Source organism: Marmota marmota, unplaced genomic scaffold (assembly GCF_001458135.2).
Source record: "Marmota marmota marmota unplaced genomic scaffold, marMar, whole genome shotgun sequence".
Classification (NCBI taxonomy): domain Eukaryota; kingdom Metazoa; phylum Chordata; class Mammalia; order Rodentia; family Sciuridae; genus Marmota; species Marmota marmota.
Genome location: NW_026000205.1, coordinates 9,521,044 through 9,534,985, shown reverse-complemented (window position 1 = coordinate 9,534,985; position 13,942 = coordinate 9,521,044). Strand labels below are relative to the sequence as shown.

The following is a 13,942-nucleotide window of genomic DNA, read 5'->3' as shown; positions in this document are numbered from 1 at the left end:
TTTTTTTTTTTTTTTGGTACTGGGGATTGAACTCAGGGGCATTTGACCACTGAGCCACATTCCCAGCCCTATTTTGTATTTTATTTAGCACCTCGCTTTTGCTGAGGCTGGCTTTGAACTCATAATCCTCCTGCCTGAGCCCTCCAAGCCACTGAGATTACAGGTGTGTGCCACTGTGCCTGGCTGTGATTTCTTTTGGTGATGGAAATGTGTGGTCTCAATCAAATTTGTGATGACCATCAAATTTATCTAAGTTTTTTTGTGTGTGTGTGGAAAGAAGGCGGTGACTTTAAAATTTTTTTTGCTTGGTCTCCATTGTTAGTGACAACAGCATGTGGTTTTTTTTTTTAGCAGTCTGGGTAGAATGGTTAAAGAATTAAATGTGAGTATGTTTTTCAGACATTGCAGTTGTTAGGTGGTAATCAAAAATGGACTTTAGAATGTGCAGTGATTGGTGCTTTTTTGCTATAAAGCACATTATACAGATGTATTTCAAACTTAGGTTTACTATTTTGTGAAATCTAAATTAAATGTACATATGTTTAAATGAAAGAATTCATGGGCTGGGGTTGTGGCTCAGTGGTAGAATGCTCACCTAGCATGCACGAGGCACTGGGTTCGATCCTAAGCACCACATAAATGTAAAATAAAGATATTGTGTCCACCTAAAACTTAAGAATAAATATTAAAAAGAGGAATTCAACGGTTATTTCCTTTAAAGGATTTGTTTTTAGCTGTTAGAATGAGAGGATTGGACCATTTTGTGAACTGATATTTTCTTTAACACTGGTGTGACTCCTGTTTTCTAGGATTGCTCTTTCTGGTCATAGCCTTAATTCAAGTATGTATATGAGATTGGTTGAATTTGGCTTTTTGTGGGGTGGGTACGTACCAGGAGTTGAACTCAGGGGCACTTGAGCACTAAGCCACATCCCCAGCTCTTTTTTTTTTTTTGTATTTTATTTAGAGACAGGGTCTCACTGTGTTGTTTAGCACCTGACTTTTGCTGAAGCTGGCTTTGAACTTGCGACCCTCCTACCTCAGCCTCCTGGGATTACAGGCATGCATCATTGCTCCTGGCTTGAATTTGGTTTTTAAAAAGCTATGCAAGAGGACTGGGGTTGTAGCTCAGTGGTAGAACACTTGCCTAGCATGTGTGAGGCACTGGGTTCAATCCTCAGCACCACATAAAAAAATAAATAAATAAAAATAGAGGTATTGTGTCCATCTACAACTAAAAAAATTAAAAAAAAAAAAAGAAAGCTATACAAGGGGCTGGGGATGTGGCTCAAGCGGTAGCACGTTCGCCTGTCATGCGCAGGGCGCTGGGTTCGATCTTCAGCACCACATAAAATAAAATAAAGATGTTATGTCCACCGAAAACTGAAAAATAAATATTAAAAAAAGCTATATAAGAAATACATGCAATTTATGACAAGTCAAATGATAAGAGATAGAAAAATAATAAGTGCACCCTTCATTCCAAAATTCCCATCCATTCATTCAGATTGAGTATTAATTGTCTATTGTCAGGTTTCAGAGATTCAGAATGAAAAAAAAAAAATGGTTATGCACTCAAACTACCTGTATTTGTAACTTGAGTTTTTAAATTAATGATTGAGCCTATCCCTTTCAGTTGTTACATATAGACCCCAATCTCAATATTGAGGATTGAACCCAAGGGTACTTTATCACTGAGCTATATCCCTGGTCCTTTTTTATTTTGTTTTGACACAAGGTCTTCGTAAGTTGCCTAAGCTGTCCTTGAAATTGCTATCCTCCTACCTCAGCTTCCCAAGTAGCTGGGATTACAGATGTGGGCTTGACTTATTTGCTCATAGGCTGTACCTGTATTTTTAAAAAAATTTTTTAAGATTTCTTTTTTAGTTGTAGATGGACACAATACCTTTATTTTATTTTATTTTTATGAGGTGCTGAGGATCGAACCCAGGGCCTTATACATGTTAGGTGAGCACTCTGCCACTGAGCCACACCCAGCCTTGTGCCTATATTCTTCAGTATGGAAAGAACCATGTCTTACTGCACCATTCCCCTATTGGTAGACATTGAGGTTGTTCCTGAGATCTCTTATACCTTACCAAACATAAACCCAGTAAGGCCTAAATGGCTTTAAACATAAGCTGTGTGGCATAGTGGCTAAAACGCAAACTCTGGGGCTATATAGCCTCCATTTATTCTGACTTTGCCCCTGTGCTAGTTGTAATACCTTGGGCAAGTCATTAGTACTCTTGGGTCTTAGTCTCATGATCTGAAAATGAGCATGATACTGGTACTTTCCCAATGAGGCAGTTGTTGAGAGAGGGTTCAGTGAAATAATCTGTGCTTTTAGGGTAGAGCCTGAAACCATTATTACACGTGATCTTCCAGTCCCTAAGTAACTCAAAGCCCTCTGGGGCAGGGCTTGCAGGAAGAGCCAGTTATTGGAAATGCCAGGTAGAAGTTTAAAAAAAAAAAAAAAAAAAAAAAAGCAGGAACCTATCTACTTTGAAGATGTTGGGCATCTAGGATAAGAGATCTAGCTGCTCTGGTATGAAGAGAGAAGTGGTCTGAAAAGGAAGGTAGGAGCCAGCAGGGTGGTCTGGTGGGGGTGAGGAGCAGAGGTATAGCATTAGTAGGAAATATATCTCCTCATATTTACAAAAAGTGTGTAGTGGTTGAAAGGTGGCTTAGGTGACAGACAGATCTGAATTCAAATCCCAGTACAGCTACTAATTTGTAAGGTGTGCATTGAACTTTTTTCCCTTCATTGACAAAATAGGTATGATAATAGTCTTTACCTCAGTGGTTCTTGGAGACTGGTGAAGTGTCTGTAAGACTTTAACACACTGGACTCTCGTTAACTATGTATCATTAGCTAGTATTCTTATTGAGTTGACAATTTATTGAGCTCCTACCTTGTACCAGGTCCTATTCTAGGCACTGGGGATTCATCCGGGAACAGGACAGATAAGATCCATGCATTCATAGGGTTTGCATTTTAGCTGGAGAGACACATAAAAAACAAGATAATTTCAGATATTTTTTAAAATTAAAAAAAGAAAAACTGACCCTGCCACTTTCAGATGGCTATAAGTATGATGGAGAAAATAATAGGGTAAAGACTAGAAAGTGGCTGATGGGCAGGAATAGTGGCTGGGAAGGGGTGATTACTGTAGCTCACATGGTCAGAGAAGGCCTCCCAGGAAGTCATGTGAGCTGAGCTCTGAATGAGCAAGAGGCACTGGCTATGCCAGGAGCTGGAAGAAGACCCACCCCTGGGCCTTTACATGTGCTGTAAAGGTAAAAGTGCATTTGTGACAAAAATAATATCAGCATGGTTGGAAAAGGGTGAATTTCTGTTTTTCAAGTTTATCCTATTTTAATTTTTGTTAAATAGTAATAATGATAGCACTAACATTTACCAACTTTTACTCTGTGCTAAATGCCCTTCTAAGCATTTCACACATGTCCTTAGTTAATCCCAATAATTGTCCAATCATAAGTTAATTTTATTGAACTCATTTAACAAATGAGGAGACTGATTCCAGGCTCCTGTACTTCACACTCTTTTTCTTCCAAGGCCTTCTTTACTAGGCAGAGGCAAATCGAGGAAGTGGACAAAGCATTTCCTTCCAGTATTGTTTGACGGGCAAAGCGCTGCAGGAGCAATCTGGGATGTTGTGGCATCACTTCTGCTGACAAGACATGATAGGGTGGGTTCCTGTTGGAAAGGCTTGTTGGTTGCTTCAAAACCAAAGGCTCTTCAGCAGAGCTGACTGCTTGACCGTCACAGCATGAAATAAGGTGTGTGGTCTAAGAGTGAACAGGGCTTGTGTCTCATTTAGGTGAATTTTGCAAGGGGACTTGGGCTGCAGGGGACAAGGTGTTAAGCACCTAGCCAACCTTGTGGATTGTTAAAGTATCACACTACAACTCAGCAATTAAAATGATGCCTGGCCCTGCAGGGGTCCCAGGACCCTTATCTAGCACCATGACCCATGTCCATTTTGATTTGGTGTAGTCTCGGCTTTACAGATTGTTAAATACTTTGAATGAAGGGCAGCCCTGGTTAGATGCAAGGACAGTAGTGGGTGCTTTGAAGACCAGAAGTGTGGAGAGCATCATTCATCCATCCATCCATGAAATGTTTCTTCTAATTAGCCTTTGTGCCAGGTGCCACGCTAGACACTGAGAGCATAAAGTTGAATAAAACACTGGTTCTCAAGGTCCACAGCAGTGCTGTCCATCAGAAATATAATGTGAAGGGCTGGGGTTATAGCTCAGTGGTATAGCACTTGCTTAGCATGTGTGATGGCCTGGGTTTGATCTCCAACACTTTAAAAAAAAAAAATGAGAATGTGAGCCACTGATGAGGACCACATTAATGTAATGTAGCACTTTCTAGTGGTCACATTTTAAAAAGTAAAAAAAAAAAAAACATTCATTTTAATGATTCCCCCACCCTCCTTGCAGGGGATGGAACCCAAGCTCAGGCATGCTGGCAAGAGTTCTATCTGAGTTATACTCTCAACCCTAATGGTATATCTTATTTAATCCAAAATAACATTTCAGTATATAATCGGTATACAAATTGAGATTATTTTATGGTTTTTTCTTCACATTAAGCCTTCAAATTACAATGGTTTTGTTTTGTTTGGGATTGGGTCTTAAAATTCCATCAAGCCCAGTACCTCCAACTCCTGGGTTCAAGTGGTCCTCCTGCCTCAGTCTTCCAAGTAGCTGGGACTATAGGTGTGCCTCCGTGCCTGGCTTAAGATGTGTGTTTCACACTGTCAGCACATCTCAGTTTCCACCAGCCACATTTCAAGTGCTTGGGAGGCAGGTTCAGCTGATGGCTACTGCATAGCCCTGGTGTGTGAGACTCAAGTATATCAAGGGTGGTGGTTGATAGGTCAAAGATGGTATCCTTGGGTTTTGGGCTTTTTGGTTTTTGTGCTGGGGATGGAATCCAGGGCCTAACACATGACCACTGAGCTACACCCCCAGCCCATCCCTGCTTTCTCTTGGTGAAGAAGGGTAAATGAGAGATAGAAAGCATCTTTACCATCTGCAAGCAGCACAGTGGGTCTTATAGCTGCCATCCATCCCAGGTGCCTGTGTACCTGGAACTGTGCTTAGTGTTACAGGTATTACCTGTGTTCTCAGGTAGCAGGTACTATGGTTATTGCCAGTTTATGAGGAAGTTGAAGTATGGACCAAGAGGCTGCTCAGTCAAGGTTGAGTAGTGGTAGAGACAGAATTTGAGCTCAAGTCCAGAGTCCAGACTTTTATGATTGGTTGATTGATGCTGGGGATTCAACCCAAGGGCCTTGTGCATGTGTACTAAGCACAAGTTACACCCTCAGCCTCAGAGTCCATATTTTTAAAGTCTGTGTTGTAAATGCTGCATTAGCCGGTGTTTGGGAGGGATGGGATCTGAGTTTTGAGTGAAGAAAGCCATGGGAAGGATGTCTTACATAAACCGGACTCCAGTTTGTCAGCATTGATCCCTGAGTTTATGTTGGTGCTGAGGTGCTGGTTGAGACCTGAGTGACTACCAGAACCATTCCTTAAATTGAGTTCTAGGTTTGCTGGAAATAGAGACTTTACTTCCTAGGAAAGAGGGAAGTTTGGGGAGGAGGGAGGAAAGAGGAAGATGGGTAGGGAGAGAGGAAGGTAAGGAAGCACCATTTGGAAAGCTTATTTCCGATCTCCTTGGGGGCTGGATCCTCTTTCTCCATGTGTCTGCTGATTGCCCCTCGTGGCTGGGGCCCCTGTGGAAGCTGTAGCAGTTCCTCCACAGCTGAGCTTTGCTGTGAGTCTTGCCTTGCCCCAAGCCAGAGATGTCTCTGGGTGGGCAGCGAAAGGATGTCACTGTGGTTCCCTCTGCCAACTCTGGGGGGGTCGCTGTTACAGGCTCTTATGTATTCATGTGGTTCAAGTTCTCCATCTCAGGGGCAAGGTGGATCTGGGCCTCTTACCCAAACAAAGATCTGGGGGTTGAGTTTGTTCTTGCCCCCAGGTGGTGAATCACCACACTCACCTCCTGCTGCTGGACAGCACCTGGCCAGTGCTCAGCAAGAAACTGCTGACTGCGCGAGCCTTACCAGCCAGCTTTCACTGGGCTCCTTAGGAACGAGGCACTGTTCTGGGGGCTTTTCATATAAGGATACCTTATTTAATCCATCCGTCCATTCCATGGAGTAGTGTTCCCATTTCTTTTTCTCCTCCAACATTTTTTAAAAATATTTTTTAGTTGTAGATGGACACAATACCTTTTTTATTTTTAATTTTTATGTGGTATTGAGGATCAAATCCAGTGCCTCCAACGTGTGAGGCGAGCATTCTGCCACTGAGCTATAATCCCAGCTCTCCCGCGTTTTTGTTGGTGTGTTATAGTTGTACATATTGATGGGATTTGTTGTAGCACACCCATTTCTTGTATGGGGAAACTGAGGTTCAGAGAAATTGAAGTCACAAAGCCAGTGAGTCTAAAGCCAGGATTCAAACCCAGGCCACTGACTCTAGAGTCCAGGCTCTTAGATGCATATTCTGTGGTCTGTTCATGGAGGTCCGATGGAGGGGATGGTGAAGCAGGATCACCTGCACTAGTTCCAGCCCACATGTGGCCTCTGATATCCTGTTCTGCAGAGTCCCACATCAGATCCCAGGCCTCTTTGTGCCTTGAGTCTTGCACATTATTCTGGACATGGGATTTGCCTATGATTCTGGAACTTGCTCTTCCCCTTGCTTCAGAATAACAAAAATAATCTGGATATTTGGTATTAAGGAATTCTTGATAATTTTTCAGATATGACAATGATACTGTGGTTCCGATTCAGAAAAAAAAGTTATTGTTAATATGTACATTCTGAAATTCTTATGAATAAGCTGTTAAGATGCCTATGGATTTCTTCAAAATCTTTTTGGATGGGTGGAGAGTAGACTGGGGACAATATGAAATGAAACAAGAGCCGTGAGTCAACAGCTATTGAAGCTGGGCAGTGAGAACTTATTATGTGCTTCCTTTTACTTGTGTTTGAAGTATCCCATCATGAAAAGTTAAAAACAAATACAGCAAATTTAACCAAGCATTTGTGTGTTTCAAGCTCAAGTGTACGTGTGGGGAAATTCCCTGCCTCTGCCTAGTTCATTTATATAATAAAAATAGTGGCTGTTTTTTTTTCCTTTTATGCAAGTCAGTACTTGGCCTGAGGCTCTGGAAAGCCCTTTTGGCACAGCAGGCGGCTGGCTGCAGTGACTACACCCTGCGAGGCTCCTGGGGCTACCACTTGTCTGGAGCTCAGGCCACAGTGGCATGAGCCTTTCCTGAGGTCCCTCTTCCCCTGAGATGTGTTTCCCTCTGGCCCTTGACTGTGGGCCCCTCCCACATTTTTTTCAAAGACTTGTTTCAACTGGAGGCCTCCCATGCTCTCTTGATTCTCCCCTCAGGACAGACTACACAGCTCCTCTGATACTGGCCTTCCTCTCTGATGAATCTTTGTTACAGTCCCTCAAGGAGCCAGAATCCAGCCTTTGGTGTTTGCCTGCAGCACTGCAGTGGAAGAACTGGAGAATGCCCTTTTCATTTCTGATTTTTTGTCGATAAGAAAAGGGGCAAGATAAAGCTTGTGACAGTATGTGGGACCTGATAATACCTCAAATAGAGCCTCCTTTACAAGCAGCGTGAACTCCCCATTCACATTAAGGAGAAGCTCCTGTTGCATTTATTATTTTGGGTCTGTAACTTCATAGCCAACCCCTATGCGATGGAATCTTCAGGTGGAAGCGGGAGACAAAGAGGGGAACAGAAGCTTGGGGGTGTCTGGTATGTTTCTCGCAGGTCAGATGGTTGATGTGAACAGGAGTGCAGGTTGGTCTGATCCTGCCAGAGTCCTGGTGCCCTTTGTTACCTCTGATGATTAACTCTTTCCTCCAGTGCCCTGCTGGGCTTAGTTTGCAGGGAGGAGGCAGGGGAAGTTCTGTAGCCTTCTGACTCCCTCCAACTTCTGCTCCTGGGACCCCTTTCATATCTGTCCTTGCTTTTTCTCTCAAAGGCACTTTGTTTTGCAGTTCTTTCAGGAGAGAAGCTCTAAGGTGAGTCTGGTGTGGGGTGGACATTGGGAGCAACATCTCCAGGGTAGGGGGCTTGACTTGAGTCTTTTCTTAGTGTGGACCTGCTCTTGTTGGATCTGAAGGTGGCAAACACCAAGGGCCGACCCTGTGCCTCTGATTTTTAAACTTATTCATTCAGTATGTACTCACTGAGCTGAGCTCTGTTCTAGGTACTAGGGATACAGCAGTGAGCAAGACAGACAACACTTCTCGCCCTTCTGGAGCTCGAGTTCAAGTGGGCAATTGAAAAAAAAAAAGCAAGATAGCTCTATATGGTGTTAGATGTAATAAGAGTTAAAGGGAAGCTAAAGGGAAGTTTAAAACATGGAAGGGGAGATGAAGAATTAAGGTAAAGGATGTTGGAATTTCAGGCAGAGTAGCCTGAGGACAGGCCCCAAGGAGGTGAGGGAGTGTGAGCAATTGGGGACTTCTGCACTGAGGCTGCAGCCAGTGCAAAGTCCCCAAGGCCAGGGGCCAGGGAATGGGGAACTTATCTGAAGGCTCTTGTAGCTGTTAGTAGTATTTTCCCGGCCTGTGGGAGGGATGAAGGACAGCTGACAGGTTTGCATATCTCTTTGGATCCAACACAGATTTGTCTTTTGTCTGATTGAGATGGGAAGATATTGCGAGGTTGAATGATTTATTAAATTTTGAATCATGACCCCAAGTGCATGGACCCAAAAGAACAAAAATAAGGTACCCCGTTCCCTTCTCTGGAGGGTACCACAACTGAGCTTCTTGCTGGTGACTCATTCCTTGACACTGCATTATTTAATTTCCCGACTGATATTAGACTGAACCATATGGAACTGCCTTTTTGTGGCCTAGGAATGGCTGAATGTTGGCAGTTTTACAAGGTTCAACCTAATGGCTTCCTTTCAGGAGCAGGAGGCATTTGGTCAATTCTTTCTTGCTCCAGGAGTTGAGGGGCACCCTTCTCTTTCAGTCATAGGCCCAGCCGTGTCTCTGATACCAGTAAGTGATAACTCCTGCCCCCTCTCTCGCCCCAAACCCAGGCTTTCTGGGAAGCCTGGCAAGGGGCTGCCTCTTCCTACTGGGACCTCACCTGGCAAGTAGCATTAGTCAGTCTTTGACTTTCTGCATCTTGGGACCACCATTTTGAATTCATGTCTAGCTTCCAGTGGGAAAAACACCTTTGGACTCTTGCTGGATGTTTGGTGTGAATCCCATATTGTGGGAATATGCTCTCTGGGAGCAGGCAAAATTTGGGGCATTTTGACAGTCACTGAGCAGAGCATCTTGCACAGTGCCCAGCTTGGAGTGCCTATGCTGGTGTTTCCTAGGACCCTGGTGGCTCAGGCTGTGGGAAGAGGCCTGAGGAGCCCTTGAGTGGTTGTGGTCTCGAGAAAGGCTGTCAGTCCGTCCTATAGGTCTTCCTCCTGTGCTGACCAGAGACTACCTTGGGGGTCCTTGTAGAGACCTAAGGCACTGGATTGCAGCCTGACGGGTAAAATAAACTTAAAGGCGGCACGGATCCAGCTGAGGGAGAGCTCAGTTAGGAAGTTATGGACAGTTGGTATGCAGGACTGCAAACACTAATAATAGTAGTAGCAGCAGCAAATAGGTAATTTATATTACCACTTATTTATTTAATTTATTTACCATACTAGTGTATGCCAGACCCCGTGCTAGGCGCTTCTTCGAAGGTGACTTCACGTAAGCCTCCCAGGAATCCCATAAGATAAGTACTCTTATTATTCCTTTTTTGCAGATGAAGCAGCTAAATTTAAATAACTTGCTCAAGGTCACATAGCTAGAAACTGATGGTGACATGATTTGGAGCCAGGCAGTCTGACTCCTGAGGCTGTGCTCTCAAATCCTAAGCCCTGTGTGCTCTTGCAGGGGTTCCCAGACCAGAGGAGCATCACAGTGCCCTGGAGGGCTTACTGAAACACAGACTGCTGAGCTCCACCCTGAATCCAGCTTGAGAATTTGCATTTATAACAAGTCCCTAGATGATACTGGTGTTTCTCATCCAGGAAGTACACTTTGAAAACCCTGATCTATTGTAATAGGAAGCCCACATGAAGTTAACCTGAAATAAGGAGATTTATGATCTCAAATAACAAAAAGGCCCATAGGTAGTAAATAGGTTGACTAAGCAGTTCCCACTATGCCTGTAAGGACTCTCCTTTCTGCCACTCTGCCATCATGGTGTGCCTCCTGTGTTCTCAGGCTCCCTGCATAGTCATAGATGACAGCCAGGGCTTCAGTTAGCACATCCTGATAGGGTCATATTCAGCAGCAAAAAGAGGGCATCTCTTACTGTGTGTCTCTTTAAAAGTGAGGAATCCTTTCACTGATGCCAAGGCTTCCAGATTCCCCTCATTATCTTATTGGTCAGCACTGGGACACATTACAACAGACACAGTTTGTCCGTGCCTGGACAAATCATAGGCAAGAGCCAATCATGGTTTACTCAATTTAGGCTGAGGCTGGAGCCAGTCTTACTTGAGTGGTACTGGGAGGAGAGTGACTGCAGTAATAAATTCAGAATACTATTTAGGAAAAGACTGGGGAAACAGGGTGGGGATTGGCTAGACAACTGGATCTGTCACAGAAATGAGTGAAACAACTAATTAGAACAAATTAAAAAAATGAGTGAAACAAAATGGAATCCATGATATCCATGCATTGTTGTTATCTGTATCAACTTTGTTCTGTAATTACCTTAATCAGGACTTAGCTTTTTGTCTTTAATTATGTCCACCTTTGAAAATGTGCAACATAGAGTCCCTGTATCATGGGAACCTTGATCTTGTTGAGATACCAAATATTTCATCTGAAAATTTAGGCAGCAGGCTGAAGGGTAGTATGCAGGGTTCTTGCAAGCACTTGCTTTGCTCAGCAACACCTATATCTCCCCTCGCTGCCCCTCCCCCACTCCTGTGCACAGTGCTCACTTTCCCTTCTGAGGACCCTCTGAAAGGATGCAGATCAAGTGCTTACTGCCAGTGCTCAAGACTGCAGGCTCTGTGTGGTTCACTAATTGAATAGTTAAATGTCATTTAATAATCCTTCATTCTCCCTCCACCCCAAAATCTTCAAAAGTTACTTTCCTTTTGTAGATAAGACATTTCTAATTTCTACCCGTGGCAGTCTCTCATGGCCATAATGTGAATCCATGGCCCTGCAGTACTTCAAAGGGGACAGGAATGTGTGTGCCCTGGGTTCATGTTGGGTTCCTGTGGGACATTGGGCAAGCCACTTAGTCTCACAGTGACTCAGTTTCCATGTCTGAAGGATGGTACTGCCAATGGTACTGTCCTCCTAGGTTATAGGTAGGATTCAAGTGCTTGGAAAGCATGTGGAGCGTTTGGGCCAGGCATAGAACACTGCAGTGCCTGGCCCATAGTGAGTGCTCACTGCATGAGTGAGCTGCTAGTCTTTGAATATTTTCTGCCAGTTCATCCACAGGGGACTGTAAGTTCCCTGAGGGTAGGGTCCGTGTGGTTCTTATTTAACACTTGTTCCATTGCCTGACTCAGAATAGGCATTCTATTTTGTGTGTGTATATGAAAAGAAGGGTGATAAAAGCCTTTATTAATTCTAAGCCCCATGACCACGAGTTGATAGCTCCTTGTTTTGGAGGTATAAGTGTGGATCGTTTGAATCTGAGCAGCATGTAATAACAGCAGCTGATAGTTACTGAACATTTTTGTGGGCCAGAGCAAAGTGCTCACCATGAAGATCTCACTAACTCTCATCCCCATTCCATTTTACAGATGAGAAAACTGCAGCCCAGTGGGGTACCTGCCTCTCCTCACAAGAGGAAGTCTAGTGCTGAGGTTAAAAGCTGGAATCCCAGAACCACTGTGTCTGGATTGAATCTATACCCTGTCAGGTTTCTTTCTGGGTGACCCTCCAGCCTGTGACTTCTCTCTGTTCAGCTTTCTTATCTGTAAAGTCGGAATGGTTAATATTACTGAGAGGGTAACTGTAAGGGTGAGGAGAGCTTGTTCACATGAAGTGCTCAGAACAGTGTAGCGAGCACCAGGGTCATAGTGGTTGTTCTTAGCCAAAGCCATTCCGTGGTGACTCCCAAGCTGGTTCAAGGGGTCCACCAGGGATGTTTAATCATTAAGGTACATTGCCTCTGTGAGCTGGCTCCCTCGAGGTAAGGGAGCCCACCTTTGGCAGGTGAGATGGTGGATGAAGCAGCCAGGTGTGTAAGGGCAGGGCAGGGGCTGCAGGGCACAGATCCAGGCCTGGCTCCATCTGTGAATAGGTGGCCCTGCTCCTGGGTTGGAGGTGACAAGCTAGCTGAGCTGTCTTTGTTACCTTTGAGCTTTTTCTTAAGTCCATTCAGACTGCCTGGACCACGTGTCCTTTATTTCCCTCCCCAAAGGGACTATTGGCAGAAGCTTTGGGAATGTGCCTGTTCGTGAAGACCAGCCATCTCTTGGGGAACTCCGGTGGTTGGCGTGTTCTTGTGGCTGTTGAGTAAGTCCCTGTTAGAAGCTGGCACGGCAGGTTCCCATTTCCGCATTCCAGACACCCACAGCAGCTTGGGGGAGGCACCACCCCAGGTCGGGCTGGGCTTAGGCAGGTGGCCTTCACCTTAAGAAGACCCAGGACAGCAGCCACACCTGGGGCTAACAGTTACCTGCCTATTTTGTGATCAGGGCTGTGTTCTGGGACGCCTTCTAGGTGAGCAGTGTTGATTAACTTTGGTAGTGACTCGTAGAGAAAGTTAATAACGTGTTTCTTTGTGGGATTTAGACCGGTGGATTTTTTGTTCTTGTTTTTCTTCCCTCTTCTGCCATGAAATGTTTACCTGTCTGCTCCCAACTGGAGAAGGGTAGGCGGAGTGTTGAGGAAGTGAGAAGAGAATGGAGGACATTCATCCCGAGAGAAGGAGTCAGTAACTCTTTAGTTGAGCTCCTACTGGATGCAGACTTCTGTGCCAGAGATGGGGGACATCCAGCCTGGTACAGATGAGCTGTGGGGTCTTGGGTGAGTCCTGTTCCCTCTCTGGGCCTCAGTTTCCTCTTATGAAATAGGAAATAGCAGGTCTCACTGAGTCATAATTGTAAAGTGCTCAGAGCCTGGGCACGGAGTGGTACTCACATGTCAACCATCCCTGTGTGTGTTGACTCCCCCCCTGCCCCCAACATTCTCAGTCTGACCTTATCTGTAACTTTGCATCTGCTTGCCTGATACACTCCAGCGACTCTGGCCTCTTGCTCTTTCTCCCTGCGTGCCTCTCTCTGGCTCTTCCCTCTGCCTGGAGTTTTACCCCCAGGACCCTCCTTAAGCTGCCTCCCTCCTCCCAGTCTCTGCTCAGATGTCACCTTCCCAGTGAGGCCTTGCTCTTCCTCTCTCTTTCTTTCTTTCCTTCCTTCCTTCCTTCCTTCCTTCCCTTTCTTTCCTTCCCTCCCTTCCTTCCTTCCTTCCTTCCGCAAGGAAATTAAATAGCACCTTCTTGATCATGTTGATTATGCCCTAGCCCTTCACACTCCTTTATAGCGTTTATTCACACTTGATTTATATTTGTTTATTATCTGGTCCTCAGCTCTGTACTCCATGAAAGCACAGGCCCTTCTGTCTCTGTCCTTGGAGGACAGTGCCTGTACCTGGTAAGGGCAGGATAAATTATTTTATGAATGAATCTGTGATTAGGTACCCCATTGTCTGAGGGGAAGTGGCTGGCCTCACTCGGGGGTTGATGAGAATGTCAGTATATGGAGGAACCTGTGGTAGTCGAAGAGGTGCACTCCCATGTGCCTTCTCCCCATGGGCACTCAGCAGTTCTCTGGGGTCTTGTGCAGGCTCTGGCCCTCTGGCTTCCTTTTCCTCGGCTCCT

General features: G+C 44.9%; 1 protein-coding gene across 5 annotated transcripts in view; it reads left to right on the top strand.

The window, feature by feature from the left end:
• Sipa1l3 (signal induced proliferation associated 1 like 3) overlaps nucleotides 1-13,942 on the top strand; it is a 233,045-nt gene that overhangs the window by 1,824 nt on the left and 217,279 nt on the right. Inside the window, exon 1 of one of the 5 annotated variants that reach the window (XM_048790948.1) lies at nucleotides 11,794-12,786. The exons of 3 other annotated variants lie outside the window; for them this stretch is intronic. The gene's annotated coding sequence lies outside the window, so the exon portion shown is untranslated. Of the gene's footprint in view, nucleotides 1-11,793; nucleotides 12,787-12,849; nucleotides 13,093-13,942 lie in introns of those variants that run through there. One more of the 5 variants, XM_048790950.1, reaches the window with a different exon arrangement.